The following is a 15,995-nucleotide window of genomic DNA, read 5'->3' on the forward strand; positions in this document are numbered from 1 at the left end:
GATTCCTCAAGGATCTAGGACCAGAAATACTATTTGACCCAGCAATCCCATTCCTGGGTATATACACAAAGGATTAGAAACCATTCTACTATAAAGACATATGCACACGTATGTTTATTGCAGCTATTCCCAATAGCAAAGACTTGAATCCAACACAAATGCCCATCAGTGATAGACTGGCTCAAGAAAATGTGCCCCATATACACCACAAATACTATACAGCCATTAGAAAGGATGAGTTTCCGTCCTTTGCAGGGACATGGATGAAGCTGGAAACCATCATTCTCAGGAAACTAACACAGGAACAGAAAACCAAACACTGCATGTTCTCATTCAAAAGTGGAAGTTGAAGAATGAGAACACATGGACACAGGGAGGGGAACATCACACACCGGGGCCTCTTTGAGGTGGAGGTTTAGGGGAGGGATAGCATTAGGAGAAATACCTAATGTAGATGATGAGTTGATGGGTGCAGCAAACCACCATGTCATGTGTATTCCTATGCAACAAACCCGCACGTTCTGCTCATGTACCCCAGAACTTAAAGTATAATTCTAATAAATTAAAATAAATACCTAATGCAATGAAAAAAAGAATTCATTCATCTTCAAAGTGCAATTTATTTACATTAATACAGATTTATTTAATACAGTTAATGCAAATCTTAATTGTACAGCTTGATAATTTTTTTTACAGATGTAAAAAAAATATGTATCTGTGTAACTACGAAAAAGATCATCTAGTTCCCTTTATGTCTTCCTTTTGTCTCTTCCAAGTCGATACCTTCACAAAGGAAATCATTATTCTAACATATTGGTGGGGAGGGAGAGCTGACTCTTCTTGCTGATTTGTTAAGAATTCCTTGTGCATGTTGGATATCAATATTTTGCGCAATATCTTCCAATGTGTGGCTTGCATCTTTATTCATAATGGAGCTGTTTCATGAGCAGAAAGTTTTAGTTGCATGAAGATAAATTCATCAATCTTTTATTTTGTGGTTTTTCTTTTGGTCTTCTTTAAGAAATCTTGGCCTAATCCAAGTCATAAAGATAGTCTACTATGCTAACATTGTAATTCTTTTCCAATTAGTTTTTGCATATATGTTGTAGGATCATTACAAACTGACCCAGCATCATTTATTGAAAAGGCCTCAGTGACAGATTAGGTATTGTTATTAATTATGTATCTATGTGGGGCAATTAATAGACTGGCTATTTTTTACCCTTTGTCTATATTTCTATTACTGAACAGATATCACATTATATTAATTTCTGTAGCCTTATAAAACATTTTCATATTAGGTAGAATAATCATCCTATCTTGTTCTTTTTCTTTCTTTTTGTTTTCAAGTTTTCCTGTTTTTGATTCTTTTCATTCCTGTAGAAATTTTAGACTCTGCTTCCATTTTCACACACAAAAAATGCTGAAATTTTTAAATTCAGATTGCAGTAAGTATTTAGCTCAATTTAGGGAAAAATCATAACTTAAAGATTACTTTTTTGCTTTATTATTACAATTTTTGCATTGAATTTTTGTTGCCGTTATTTGTGTGTTGAGTTTTAGGACATTAAAAAAAGTACAGAAAATTTCTGTATACCCTTCACCCAGCTTGTCCCAATGTTACTATGTTATATAACCATAGTACATTATCAAATCCAGGAAATTCATTTTGGTAGAATACTATTAACTCATTCAAATTTCACCAGTTGTTAAATGTATTGTGTGTGTGTGTTTGTAAAATTCTATGAAATTTTTATCACATGTGTAGATTTATGTAACCTTCGCCCCAATCAGGATACAGAACTGTTTTATTACCACAGAGAAACTTCCTCTTGTTATTTCTCAATAGTCAGTCACATCTTATCCCCAAACCTCCTAACGTCTGGAGACCAATGATCTGTTCTACATCACTATAATTTCATTGCATAGATACAGATATAGATATAAAACATACATTATGTAAACTTTAGAGATTAACTTTTCTTTTTTTTACAAAGTACAATGCCCTTGAGCTCTATCCAAGTTATCATATGTGTCAATAATTTGTTCTTTTTATTTTCTGAATAGCATTCTAGTGTCTAATTGTACCAAAGTTTGTTTATACATTTGTATTGAAGAACATTTGTGTTGTTTACAGATTTTGCTATTACAAGTGAAGGTCCATAGCTATGGACCTTCATGTACAGGTTTTTAAATGACTGTAAGTTTTTATTTCTCTAGGATAACGATCCAGGAACATTTGGTTGTAAAACGAATCACTGCCATCCTGGTGTGGTATAATAAATATATATTTAACTGCATAAAATACTGCCCCTTTTTTTTCCAAAACAGTTGTACTTAGTTTGTGTGTGTGTGTGTATGTGTGTGTGTGTGATGGAGTCTCGCTCTGTTGCCAGGCTGGAATACAATGGCGCGATCTCAGTTCACTGCAACTTCCGCCTCCTGGTTTCGAGTGATTCTCCTGCCTCAGCCTCCCGAGTAGCTGGGACTACGTCACCACGCCCAGCTAATTTTTGTATTTTTGGTAGACACGGGGTTTCATCATATTGCCGAGGATGATTTCGATCTCCTGACCTCGTGATCCACCCGCCTCAGCCTCCCAAAATGCTGGGATTACAGGTGTGAGGCACCGCGCCCAGCCAGCTGTACCATTTTTTATTCCTACTAGCAATTTTTGAAATACCCAGTTGCATTGCATCTTATTTAGCACTTGGCATTACCAATAATTTTATTCTGATAAGTATGTAGTTTATTTTATCACAGATTTAATTTTCATTATAAAAATATATTGGAAATCATTTTAGTGTTTTTGTTTGTTTTGCTTATTTAGGTGTTTATCCTATTTGATAAGATGCCTCTTAATGTCTTTTATCATTTATTTTCACTGTTCACTTTTTGTGTTTTTTTACACATTCTAGAGAATAGGCCTTTGTCACATTTGTGATTTTCATATACTGACATACATATATTTCATTCGTGAGTTGTCTGTTTAACTCTTTTGTTCATAGTCTGATTGGATTTAGTTTTTATGTACTGATAAATATATAGTTACCTGCATATTCTCTACACAAGTCTTTTGACAGAGCTGTGATTTGCAAATATTTTCTTCTAATCTCCCTTTAACAGAAGTTTTTAATTTTCATGAAGTCCTACTTAGACAGTTTTTCTTAATGGATCATGTCTTTGCTGTCATGCCCAAGAATTATTTCCCTAACCCCAAGTCATAAACATTTTCTTCTATGTCAAATGGATAAATTCCCAGATACATAGACTCTACGAAGACTAAACCAGAAAAGAAGGTGAATTTCTGAATAGACAAATAACAGGCTCTGAAATTGAGGCAATAATTAATAGCCTACACCAAAAAAAGTCCAGGACCAGACAGATTCACAGCCGAATTCTACCAGAGGTACAAAGAGGAGCTGGTGCCATTCCTTCTGAAACTATTCCAATCAACAGAAAAAGAGGGAATCCTCCCTAACTCATTTTATGAGGCCAACATCATCCTGATACCAAAGCCTGGCAGAGACACAACAAAAAAAGAGAATTTTAGACCAATATCCCTGATGAACATCGATACGAAAATCCTCAGTAAAATACTGGCAAACCGAATGCAGCAGCACATCAAAAAGCTTATCCACCACAATCAAGTTGGCTTCATCCCTGGGATGCAAGGCTGGTTCAATATACACAAATCAATAAATGTAATTTATCACATGAACAGAACCAATGACAAAAACCACATGATTATCTCAATAGATGCAGAAAAGGCCTTTGACAAAATTCAACAGTGCTTCATGCTAAACACTCTCAATAAACTAGGTATTGATGGGACGTATCTCAAAATAATAAGAGCAATTTATGACAAACCCACAGCCAATATCATATTGAATGGGCAAAATAGAAAGCATTCCCTTTGACCACTGGCACAAGACAAGGATGCCCTCTCTCACAACTCCTATTCAACATAGTGTTGGAAATTCTGGCCAGGGCAATTAGGCAAGAGAAAGAAATAAAGGGTATACGATTAGGAAATGAGGACGTCAAATTGTCCCTGTTTGCAGATAACATGAATGTATATTTAGGAAACCCCATCATCTCAGCCCAAAAACTCCTTAAGCTGATAAGCAACTTCAGCAAAGTCTCAGGATACAACATCAATGTGCAAAAATCACAGCATTCCTATACATCATTAACAGACAGAGAGCCAAATCATGAGTGAACTCCCATTCACAACTGCTACAAAGAGAATAAAATATCTAGGAATCCAACTTACAAGGGATAGGAAAGACCTTTTCAAGGAGAACTACAAACCACTGCTCAACGAAATAAAAGAGGACAAAAACAAGTGGAAGAATATTCCATGCTCATGGATAGGAAGAATCAATACCATGAAAATGGCCATACTGCCCAACGTAATTTATACATTCAATGCCATCCCCATCAAGCTACTAATGACTTTCTTCACAGAACTGTAAAAAACTACTTTAAAGTTCATATGGAACCAAAAAGAGCCCACATTGCCAAGACAATCCTAAGCAAAAAGAACAAAGCTGGAGGCATCACGCTACCTGACTTCAAATTATACTACAAAGCTACAGTAACCAAAGCAGCATGGTACTGGTACCAAAACAGAATTATAGACCAATGGAACAGAATAGAGGTCTCAGAAATAATGACATACATCTACAAACATCTGATCTTTGACAAATCTGAGAAAAACAGGAAATGGGGAAAGGATTCCCTATTTAAAAATGGTGCTGGGAAAACTGGCTAGCCATACGTAGAAAGCTGAAACTGGATCCCTCCCTTAGATCTTATATAAAAATTAATTCAAGATGGCTTAAAGACTTAAATGTTAGACCTAAAACCATAAAAACTCTAGAAGAAAACCTAGGCAATACCATTCAGGACATAGGCAAGGGCAAGGGCTTCATGACTAAAACACCAAAAGCAATGGCAACAAAAGCCAAAATTGACAAATGGGGTCAATTAAACTAAAGAGATTCTGCATGGCAAAACAAACCACCATCAGAGTGAACAGGTAACCTACAGAATGGGAGAAAATTTTTGCAATCTACCCATCTGACAAAGGGCTAATATCCAGAATATACAAAGAACTCAAACAAATTTACAAGAAAAAAACAAACAACCCCATCAAAAAGTGGGCAAAGGATATGAACAGACACTTCTCAAAAGAAGACATCTATGCAGCCAAAAGACAAATGAAAAAATGCTCATCATCACTGGTCATCAGAGAAATGCAAATCAAAACCACAATGAGACACCATCTCACACCAGTTAGAATGGCGATCATTAAAAAAGTCAGGAAACAACAGATGCTGGAGAGGATGTGGAGAAATAGGAACTCTTTTACATTGTTGGTGGGAGTGTAAATTAGTTCAACCATTGTGGAAGACAGTGTGGTGATTCCTCAAGGATCTAGAACTAGAATAACCATTTCACCCAGCAATCCCATTACTGGGTATATACCCAAAGGATTATAAATCATGCTACTATAAAGACACATGCACACATATGTTTATTGTAGCACTATTCACAACCCAAATGTCCATCAATGATAGACTGCATTAAGAAAATGTGGCACATATACACCATGGAATACTATGCAGCCATAAAAAAGAATGAGTTCATGTCCTTTGCAGGGACATGGATGGAGCTGGAAACCATCATTCTCAGCAAACTATCACAAGGACAGAAAACCAAATACCGCATGTTCTCACTCATAGGTGGGAATTGAACAATGAGATCACTTGGACACAGGGTGGGGAACATCACACACTGGGGACTCTCAGGGGCTGGGGGTCTGGGGGAGGGACAGCATTAGGAGAAATACCTAATGTAAATGATGAGTTGATGGGTGCAGCAAACCAACATGGCACATGTATACCTATGTATCAAACCTGCACATTGTGCACATATACCCTAAACTTAAAGTATAACAATAAAAAAAGAAGATTTTCGTCTATGTCTTCTAAGATTTTTATTCTTAACTTCAACTTTTATTTTAGATTCAAGGGGTACATGTGCAGTTTTGTTAAATGGTATATTGCATAATGCTGAGCTTTGGGGTACAAATTCTGTCATCCAGGTAGTGAGCATACCACCCAATAGGTAATTTTTCTCCCCACGTCTCCCTCTCCTTAACCTCTTTAGTAGTCTTCAGTGTCTTTTGTTACCATGCTTGTGTCCTTCTGTACTCAATGCTTAGCTTGCACTTTTAAGTGAGACATTCACTATTTAGTGTTCTGTTCCTGCTCTCAGCTTGAACGTTATTGGTGTATAGAAATGCTATTGATTTTTGTATGTTTATTTTGTATTCTGAAACTTTGCTGAAGTTGTTTATCAGTTCTAGAAGCCTTTTGGCTGTGTCTTTGGGGTTTTCTAGTTATAGAATCATATCGTCAATGAAGAAAGATAATTTGACTTCTTTTTTTTTTAACACATTTTACCTCTCCACCAGCAATGTTTGAGAGCTCGTATTACTCTCCATCATCACTAGCATTTGGCATTTGAATATTTTTAATTTTAACCCTTCTAGTGGTGGTATCTTCATGTCATTTTAAAATATGCCATTACCTAGAGAATAATCAAGGTCATCACCTTCTTAGATGCTTACTGGTCATTGATATATTTTATTTTAAGAAAAGTATCTTTATATCTGTGGCCAAAATGTTTTTAATTTATTTTATTCAGTTTTAAATTTTTTATTTATTCCGGAGAAAAGTATTTTGTCAAACATGTGTACTGTAAATTTTTTTCTTGCTTTTTGGATAGCCTGATTATTATTTTAATGGTGTATTTCACAGAACAGAGATTTAATTTTTTTAAGTCAGATATATAACTCCGTTTTATACAATTAGTGGGCTTTTCTTATGAGTTGTCTCTACAAAAAAATTATATACTTCAAAAGTTAAAAGATGCCATCTTACTTTTTTAGAGCTTTATAGAGTTAATATTTATATTAGTCCATGTGTCAATGGAGAGAGATTTGTGGTTTTTAAGTGTATAATGTTTTAGTCAAAACATGTTATTTATCTACATATTAACTTTTCTTTAATATTTCTTTTTTTAACCATGCACGCTTTCATTAATGAAAAATCATCTACCTGATTTGCACCCACTAGCAAGCTAACATCCATGCTTCTCTTTTTATTTTTATTTATTTATTTTTTTAAAATTTTTTGTTATTTTATTATTATTACACTTTAAGTTTTAGGGTACGTGTGCAAAATGTGCAGGTTAGTTACATATGTATACATGTGCCATGCTGGTGCGCTGCACCCATTAACTCGTCATTTAGCATTAGGTATATCTCCTAATGCTAACCCTCCCCCCTCCCCCCACCCCACAACAGTCCCCAAAGTGTGATGTTCCCCTTCCTGTGTCCATGTGTTCTTAATGTTCAATTCCCACCTTTGAGTGAGAACATGCGGTGTTTGGCTTTTTGTCCTTGCGATAGTTTACTGAGAATGATGATTTCCAATTTCATCCATGTCCCTACAAAGAGCATAAACTCATCATTTTTTATGGCTGCATAGTATTCCATGGTGTATATGTGCCACATTTTCTTAATCCAGTCTATCATTGTTGGACATTTGGGTTGGTTGCAAGTCTTTGCTATTGTGAATAGTGACACAATAAACATACGTGTGCATGTGTCTTTATAGCGGCATGATTTATAGTCCTTTGGGTATATATCCAGTAATGGGATGGCTGGGTCAAATGGTATTTCTAGTTCTAGATCCCTGAGGAATCGCCACACTGACTTCCACAATGGTTGAACTAGTTTACAGTCCCACCAACAGTGTAAAAGTGTTCCTATTTCTCCACATCCTCTCCAGCACCTGTTGTTTCCTGACTTTTTAATGATTGCCATTCTAACTGGTGTGAGATGGTATCTCATTGTGGTTTTGATTTGCATTTCTCTGATGGCCAGTGATGGTGAGCATTTTTTCATGTGTTTTTTAGCTGCATAAATGTCTTCTTTTGAGAAATGTCTGTTCATGTACTTTGCCCACTTTTTGATGGGGTTGTTTGTTTTTTTCTTGTAAATTTGTTTGAGGTCCTTGTAGGTTCTGGATATTAGCCCTTTGTCAGATGAGTAGGTTGTGAAAATTTTCTCCCATTTTGTACGTTGCCTGTTCACTCTGATGGTAGTTTCTTTTGCTGTGCAGAAGCTCTTTACTTTAATTAGATCCCATTTGTCAATTTTGGCTTTTGTTGCCATTGCTTTTGGTGTTTTAGACATGAAGTCCTTGCCCATGCCTATGTCCTGAATGGTAATGCCTAGGTTTTCTTCTAGGGTTTTTATGGTTTTAGGTCTAACGTTTAAGTCTTTAATCCATCTTGAATTAATTTTTGTATAAGGTGTAAGGAAGGGATCCAATTTCAGCTTTCTACATATGGCTAGCCAGTTTTCCTAGCACCATTGATTAAATAGGGAATCCTTTCCCCATTGCTTGTTTTTCTCAGGTTTGTCAAAGATCAGATAGTTGTAGATATGTGGCGTTATTTCTGAGGGCTCTGTTCTGTTCCATTGATCTATATTTCTGTTTTGGTACCAGTACCATGCTGTTTTGGTTACTGTAGCCTTGTAGTATAGTTTGAAGTCAGGTAGTGTGAGGCCTTCTAGCTTTGTTCTTTTGGCTTAGGTTTGACTTGGCAATGTGGGCTCTTTTCTGGTTCCATATGAACTTTAAAGTAGTTTTTTCCAATTCTGTGAAGAAAGTCATTGGTAGATTGATGGGAATGGCATTGAATCTATAAATTACCTTGGGCAGTATGGCCATTTTCACGATATTGATTCTTCCTACCCATGAGCATGGAATGTTCTTCCATTTGTTTGTATCCTCTTTTATTTCCTTGAGCAGTGGTTTGTAGTTCTCCTTGAAGAGGTCCTTCACGTCCCTTGTAAGTTGGATTCCTAGGTATTTTATTCTCTTTGAAGCAATTGTGAATGGGAGTTCACTCATGATTTGGCTCTCTGTTTGTCTGTTATTGGTATATAAGAATGTTTGTGATTTTTGTACATTGATTTTGTATCCTGAGACTTTGCTGAAGTTGCTTATCAGCTTAAGGCGATTTTGGGCTGAGACAATGGGGTTTTCTAGATATACAATCATGTCATCTGCAAACAGGGACACTTTGACTTCCTCTTTTCCTAATTGAATACCCTTTATTTCCTTCTCCTGCCGAATTGCCCTGGCTGAAACTTCCAACACTATGTTGAATAGGAGTGGTGAGAGAGGGAATCCCTGTCTTCTGCCAGTTTTCAAAGGGAATGCTTCCAGTTTTTGCCCATTCAGTATGATATTGGCTGTGGGTTTGTCATAGATAGCTCTTATCATTTTGAGATATGTCCCATTAATACCTAATTTATTGAGAGTTTTTAGCATGAAGGGTTGTTGAAGTTTGTCAAAGGCCTTTTCTGCATCTACTGAGATAATCATGTGGTTTTTGTCTTTGGTTCTGTTTATATGCTGGATTACATTTATTGATTTGTGTATACTGAGGCAGCCTTGCATCCCAGGGATGAAGCCCACTTGATCATGGTGGATAAGCTTTTTGATGTGCTGCTGGATTCGGTTTGCCAGTATTTTATTGAGGATTTTTGCATCAATGTTCATCAAGGATATTGGTCTAAAATTCCCTTTTTTGGTTGTGTCTCTGCCTGGCTTTGGTATCAGGATGATGCTGGCCTCATAAAATGAATTAGGGAGGATTCCCTCTTTTTCTATTGATTGGAATAGTTTCAGAAGGAATGGTACCAGTTCCTCCTTTTACCTCTGGTAGAATTTGGCTGTGAATCCATCTGGTCCTGGATTCTTTTTGGTTAGTAAGCTATTGATTATTGCCACAATTTCAGAGCCTGTTATCGTTCTATTCAGAGATTCAACTTCTCCCTGGTTTACCCTTGAGAGGGTGTATGTGTCGAGGAATTTATCCATTTCTTCTAGATTTTCTAGTCTATTTGCGTGGAGGTGTTTGTAGTATTCTCTGATGATAGTTTGTATTTCTGTGGGATCAGTGGTTATATCTGCTTTATCATTTTTTATTGCATCTATTTAATTCTTCTCTCTTTTTTTTTATTAGTCTTTCTAGCGGTCTATCAGTTTTGTTGATCCTTTCAAAAAACCAGCTCCTGGATTCATTAATTTTTGAAGGGTTTTTTGTGTCTCTATTTCCTTCAGTTGTGCTCTGATTTTAGTTATTTCTTGCCTTCTGCTAGCTTTTGAATATGTTTGCTCTTGCTTTTCTAGTTCTTTTAATTGTGATGTTAGGGTGTCAATTTTGGATCTTTCCTGCTTTCTCTTGTGGGCATTTAGTGCTATAAATTTCCCTCTACACACTGCTTTGAATGTGTCCCAGAGATTCTGGTATGTTGTGTCTTTGTTCTTGTTGGTTTCAAAGAACATCTTTATTTCTGCCTTCATTTCGTTATGTACCCAGTAGTCACTCAGGAGCAGGTTGTTCAGTTTCCATGTAGTTGAGTGGTTTTGAGTGAGTTTCTTAATCCCGAGTTTTTGTTTGATTGCTCTGTGGTCTGAGAGACAGTTTGTTATAATTTCTGTTCTTTTACATTTGCTGAGGAGAGCTTTACTTCCAACTATGTGGTCAATTTTGGAATAGGTGTGTTGTGGTGCTGAACAAAATGTATATTCTGTTGATTTGGGGTGGAGAGTTCCGTAGATGTCTATTAGGTCCGCTTGGTGCAGAGCTGAGTTCAATTGCTGGGTATCCTTGTTAATTTTCTGTCTCATTGATCTGTCTAATGTTGACAGTGGGGTGTTAAAGTCTCCCATTGTTATTGTGTGGGAGTCTATGTCTCTTTGTAGGTCACTCAGGACTTGCTTTATGAATCTGGGTGCTCCTGTACTGGGTGCATATATATTTAGGATAGTTAGCTCTTCTTGTTGAATTGATCCCTTTACCATTATGTGATTGCCTTCTTTGTCTCTTTTGATCTTTGTTGGTTTAAAGTCTGTTTTATCAGAGACTAGGATTGCAATCCCTGCCTTTTTTTGTTTTCCATTTCCCTGGTAGATCTTCCTCCACCCTTTTATTTTGAGCCTATGTGTGTCTCTGCATGTGAGATGGGTTTCCTGAATACAGCACACTGATGGGTCTTGACTCTTTATCCAATGTGCCAGTCTGTGTCTTTTAATTAGAGCATTTAGTCCATTTACATTTAAAGTTAATATTGTTATGTGTGAATTTGATCCTGTCATTATGATGTCAGCTGGTTATTTTGCTCGTTAGTTGATGCAGTTTCTTCCTAGCATCGATGGTCTTTACAATTTGGCATGATTTTGCAGTGGCTGGTACCGGTTGTTCCTTTCCATGTTTAGTGCTACCTTCAGGAGCTCTTTTAGGGCAGGCCTGGTGGTGACAAAATTGCTCAGCATTTGCTTGTCTGTAAAGGATTTTATTTCTCCTTCACTTATGAAGCTTAGTTTGGCTGGATATGAAATTCTGGGTTGAAAATTCTTTTCTTTAAGAATGTTGAATATTGGCCCCCACTCTCTTCTGGCTTGAAGAGTTTCTGCCGAGAGATCCACTGTTAGTCTGATGGGCTTCCCTTTGTGGGTAACCTGACCTTTCTCTCTGGCTGCCCTTAACATTTTTTCCTTCATTTCAACTTTAGTGAATCTGACAATTATGTGTCTTGGAGTTGCTCTTCTCGAGGAGTATCTTTGTGGCGTTCTCTGTATTTCCTGAATCTGAATTTTGGCCTGCCTTGCTAGATTGGGGAAGTTCTCCTGGATAATATACTGCTGAGTGTTTTCCAACTTGGTTCCATTCTCCCTGTCACTTTCAGGTACACCAATCAGACGTAGATTTGGTCTTTTCACATAGTCCCATATTTCTTGGAGGCTTTGTTCATTTCTTTTTATTCTTTTTTCTCTAAACTTCCCTTCTCACTTCATTTCATTCATTTCATCTTCCATCACTGATACCCTTTCTTCCAGTTGATTGCATCGGCTCCTGAGGCTTCTGCATTCTTCACGTAGTTCTCGAGCCTTGGCTTTCAGCTCCATCCGCTCCTTTAAGCACTTCTCTGTATTGGTTATTCTAGCTATACTTTCATCTAAATTTTTTTCAAAGTTTTTAACTTCTTTGCCGTTGGTTTGAATTTCCTCCTGTAGCTCGTAGTAGTTTGATCGTCTGAAGCCTTCTTCTCTCATCAAAGTCATTCTCCGTCCAGCTTTGTTCCATTGCTGGTGAGGAACTGCGTTCCTTTGGAGGAGGAGAGGTGCTCTGCTTTTTAGAGTTTCCAGTTTTTCTGCTCTGTTTTTTCCCCCATCTTTGTGGTTTTATTTACTTTTGGTCTTTGATGATGGTGATGTACAGATGGGTTTTTGGTGTGGATGTCCTTTCTGTTTGTTAGTTTTCCTTTTAACAGATAGGACCCTCAGCTGCAGGTCTGTTGCAGTTTTCTAGAGGTCCCCTCCAGACCCTGTTTGCCTGGGTACCAGCAGCGGTGGCTGCATAACAGTGGATTTTCGTGAACCGCGAATGCTGCTGTCTGATCATTCCTCTGGAAATTTTGTCTCAGAGGATTACCCGGCTGTGTGAGGTGTCAGTCTGCCCCTACTGGGGGGTGCCTCCCAGTTAGGCTGCTCGGGGGTCAGGGGTCAGGGACCCACTTGAGGAGGCAGTCTGCCCTTTCTCAAATCTCCAGCTGCGTGCTGGGAGAACCACTGCTCTCTTCAAAGCTGTCAGACAGGGACATTTAAGTCTGCAGAGGTTACTGCTGTCTTTTTGTTTGTCTGTGCCCTGCCCCCAGAGGTGGAGCCTGCAGAGTCAGGCAGGCCTCCTTGAGCTGTGGTGGGCTCCACCCAGTTCAAGCTTCCCGGCTGCTACCTAAGCCAGCCTGGGCAATGGCGGGCACCCCTCCCCCAGCCTCGCTGCCGCCTTACAGTTTGATCTCAGACTGCTGTGCTAGCAATCAGGGAGACTCTGTGGGCGTAGGACCCTCCGAGACATGTGCGGGATATAATCTCCTGGTGCGCCGTTTTTTAAGCCCGTTGGAAAAGCGCCGTATTAGGGTGGGAGTGACCCGATTTTCCAGGTGCCATCTGTCACCCCTTTCTTCAACTAGGAAAGGGAACTCCCTGACCCCTTGTGCTTCCTGAGTGAGGGAATGCCTCGCCCTGCTTCGGCTCGCACACGGTGCACTGCACCCACTGTCCTGTGCCCACTGTCTGGCACTCCCTAGTGAGATGAACCCGGTACCTCAGATGGAAATGCAGAAATCACCCGTCTTCTGCATCGCTCACGCTGGGAGCTGCAGACTGGAGCTGTTCCTATTTGGCCATCTTGGCTGCCAGGCCTCATATTATTTAGATATTAAAGAAAATTAATCTACAAAAAGAATAATATGAGCAAATAATTACACCAAATATTTTTATTATACTTAGGAGATTTTCCTGGATTTTTAAAAAACATGCAACTATCTAGGAACAATTAAACTCAGCAATTCAGAGGAAGCCAATTAAAACTACCTGTGAAGATACAGTATAACTATATTTCTAACAAATCAGTTTATTAGGGGGCTGAAAAGGTGTTTTAGTTGATAATATGTAAAAGTAGACAGTTCTGCTATAATATGATACTGAGATTTTCAATACACTTTATGCTGGTAAAACTGCACATTGAAAAGGTAAAATTTCTAGTGCAAATAGGGATAAACCATTCAAAACTTATGAGATGTTTAATCAGGAAATTAACTCTAACTTGTGATAAAATTAGTAGCCCTGCTGAATTACTTCTTGCACTTTAAATCAGTGTCACATAGCCAATGACTGCTCCCTGACATTAAGCCCATCTTCTTCTCCTGGAATTAATGCTTTTTCCTGCAAATTGTAGATGCTTGTGATCATTTACTTTTAATAAAGTCTATTGAATCAGTATTTAGCATCTGATCCCTGGTAGCTATCTTCACTAGTTAAGTTTTAGCACCAGGGAAATATCTTTGCAACTATCTAATTGGCACTGCTAGCTTCACCAGACAGCTTACAATTATAGAATGCATAGAGGATACTGAAGGTAAATAACACACTACTTGTGGTAAAGACAAAATTTCTGAAATTTTAAGTTTCCTTAAAGAGGGAAAACCCTATCAAAAGTAAGGGTAGTGAATAGAGGGACTGAGGAAGACAAATGTATTTTAAAATATTTAGCAGATAAAATTAAAAGGATCATATGATTGAATTTGTGGCAGTGAGACAAAATAGCTGAGATTAAGTCCCAAATGTCAAATTGACCTCAGTCCAACATGTGTGATCCATGTATTCATCTTTGTATTCTCCTAAAATGCTCTAAGTACTGACTAAGTATTCAGTGATTGATAAGATATTTCATCTGTAAAATAATTGCCTATTTTTTCTCCAGATTTTAAAGGCAAGTAAAAAAAAAGTTAGTAGTGGGGTTGAGGTAAATCTTACAAAAGGAAGACAATTATTACTTCTATAGAAACATGAGGGATCACCTCTACCTCACCCACTTTATATCCTCTGTGAGTTTTTTGCCAAGGTCTAGGAAACAAATTGATACAAGACAGATTAACGAGGGAAAAGCATATAAGTTTTATTCATTTTACATGTACATGGGAATCTTCACAAGAGTGTGAAGTCCAAATAAATGGTCAAAGCAAGATGCTTTTATAATTTTAGACAAAGAATGATAAATTGCAGAAAAAAATACAGAAAAAAGAGAAACTGGCTCAAAGCCATACATTCCAAGGGAGTTACTAGGAGGTATATGGGGGTGTAAAGATAGTGAAAAATAAGGGTTAATTCTGGTAGTTTATTATTCAGACTGCATTCCTCCAGCTGTCAGGCTCTGGTGAAGGGCTATTTTCTATTCTGATACAGAGAGGGTACTGGAAGAATATCAGAATGTACCAGAGATTCCTGGAAGAATCTTTAGAACTTGCTGCATGCTGAAAAGACAGGTGAGATAACCTTTTTCTCCAATGTTAACCAAAATTTCTCAAATGTTTTCAGCTCCAACTAATAAACATGCTGACTCAGCATATTTGTGGATGGCATGTAATTCACTCCTTCACTCTACTCAATTATTTCACTATTGAACCACAGCTTGTTGTGATAAATCATCATTCTCAGTAAACTATCGCAAGAACAAAAAACCAAACACCGCATATTCTCACTCATAGGTGGGAATTGAACAATGAGAACACATGGACACAGGAAGGGGAACATCACACTTTGGGGACTGTTGTGGGGTGGGGGGAGGGGGGAGGGATAGCATTGGGAGATATACCTAATGCTAGATGACGAGTTAGTGGGTGCAGCGCACCAGCATGGCACATGTATACATATGTAACTAACCTGCACATTGTGCACATGTACCCTAAAACTTACAGTATAATAATAATAAATAAAAAAAGAATGCAAAAAAAAAGAAAGATACTCATCCTTCAAAATAGAATGAATACTCATGTCCCTTTCCATAAATCAAACTTTGCTAATTTAATACATAAGAAATTTCTAAATGCACACTGTGTGGTATGAAATACTAATAGATACCACGTGCTGTAAAATTTGCATCTTCTAGCCTGAGGACATGAAATAATTAAAGAATGACTGTGAAGTGAAAAATAACCACAGCGTAACATTTGGATGGAACGAAAAATGGCTAAAACGAGGCACAATGAACAGTGAGCCAAGGACTCTGTGAGGTAATGAATTCATTAATTTCCCCAAGAGGAATTATTGTCCAACTTTCAAAATTATCAGGACTACATTCTCATAAACAATGTAGCAAATGACAGTATATTTGGATAATTTGACTTCTTTCTCCGTTGTTCTTCTTAATGACCACAAGGGGAAAGGAGTGGCCTCTGAGTACAGATACCATGTCAGTGGGGAAGAGCTTATTGCTTTCCTGAGCCAGAGCCTACAGGGGTAAACGAATTTTGAAGTCATTTCTGATAGCCTTGAAATGTT

General features: G+C 37.7%; 1 protein-coding gene across 11 annotated transcripts in view; it reads right to left on the reverse strand.

The window, feature by feature from the left end:
- The window catches only part of LOC100989812 (olfactory receptor 2L13), a 174,767-nt gene that overhangs the window by 21,700 nt on the left and 137,072 nt on the right, over positions 1 to 15,995 (reverse strand). The window lies entirely within an intron of this gene.

The sequence above is a fragment of the Pan paniscus genome, chromosome 1 (genome assembly GCF_029289425.2).
Source record: "Pan paniscus chromosome 1, NHGRI_mPanPan1-v2.0_pri, whole genome shotgun sequence".
Classification (NCBI taxonomy): Eukaryota; Metazoa; Chordata; class Mammalia; order Primates; family Hominidae; genus Pan; species Pan paniscus.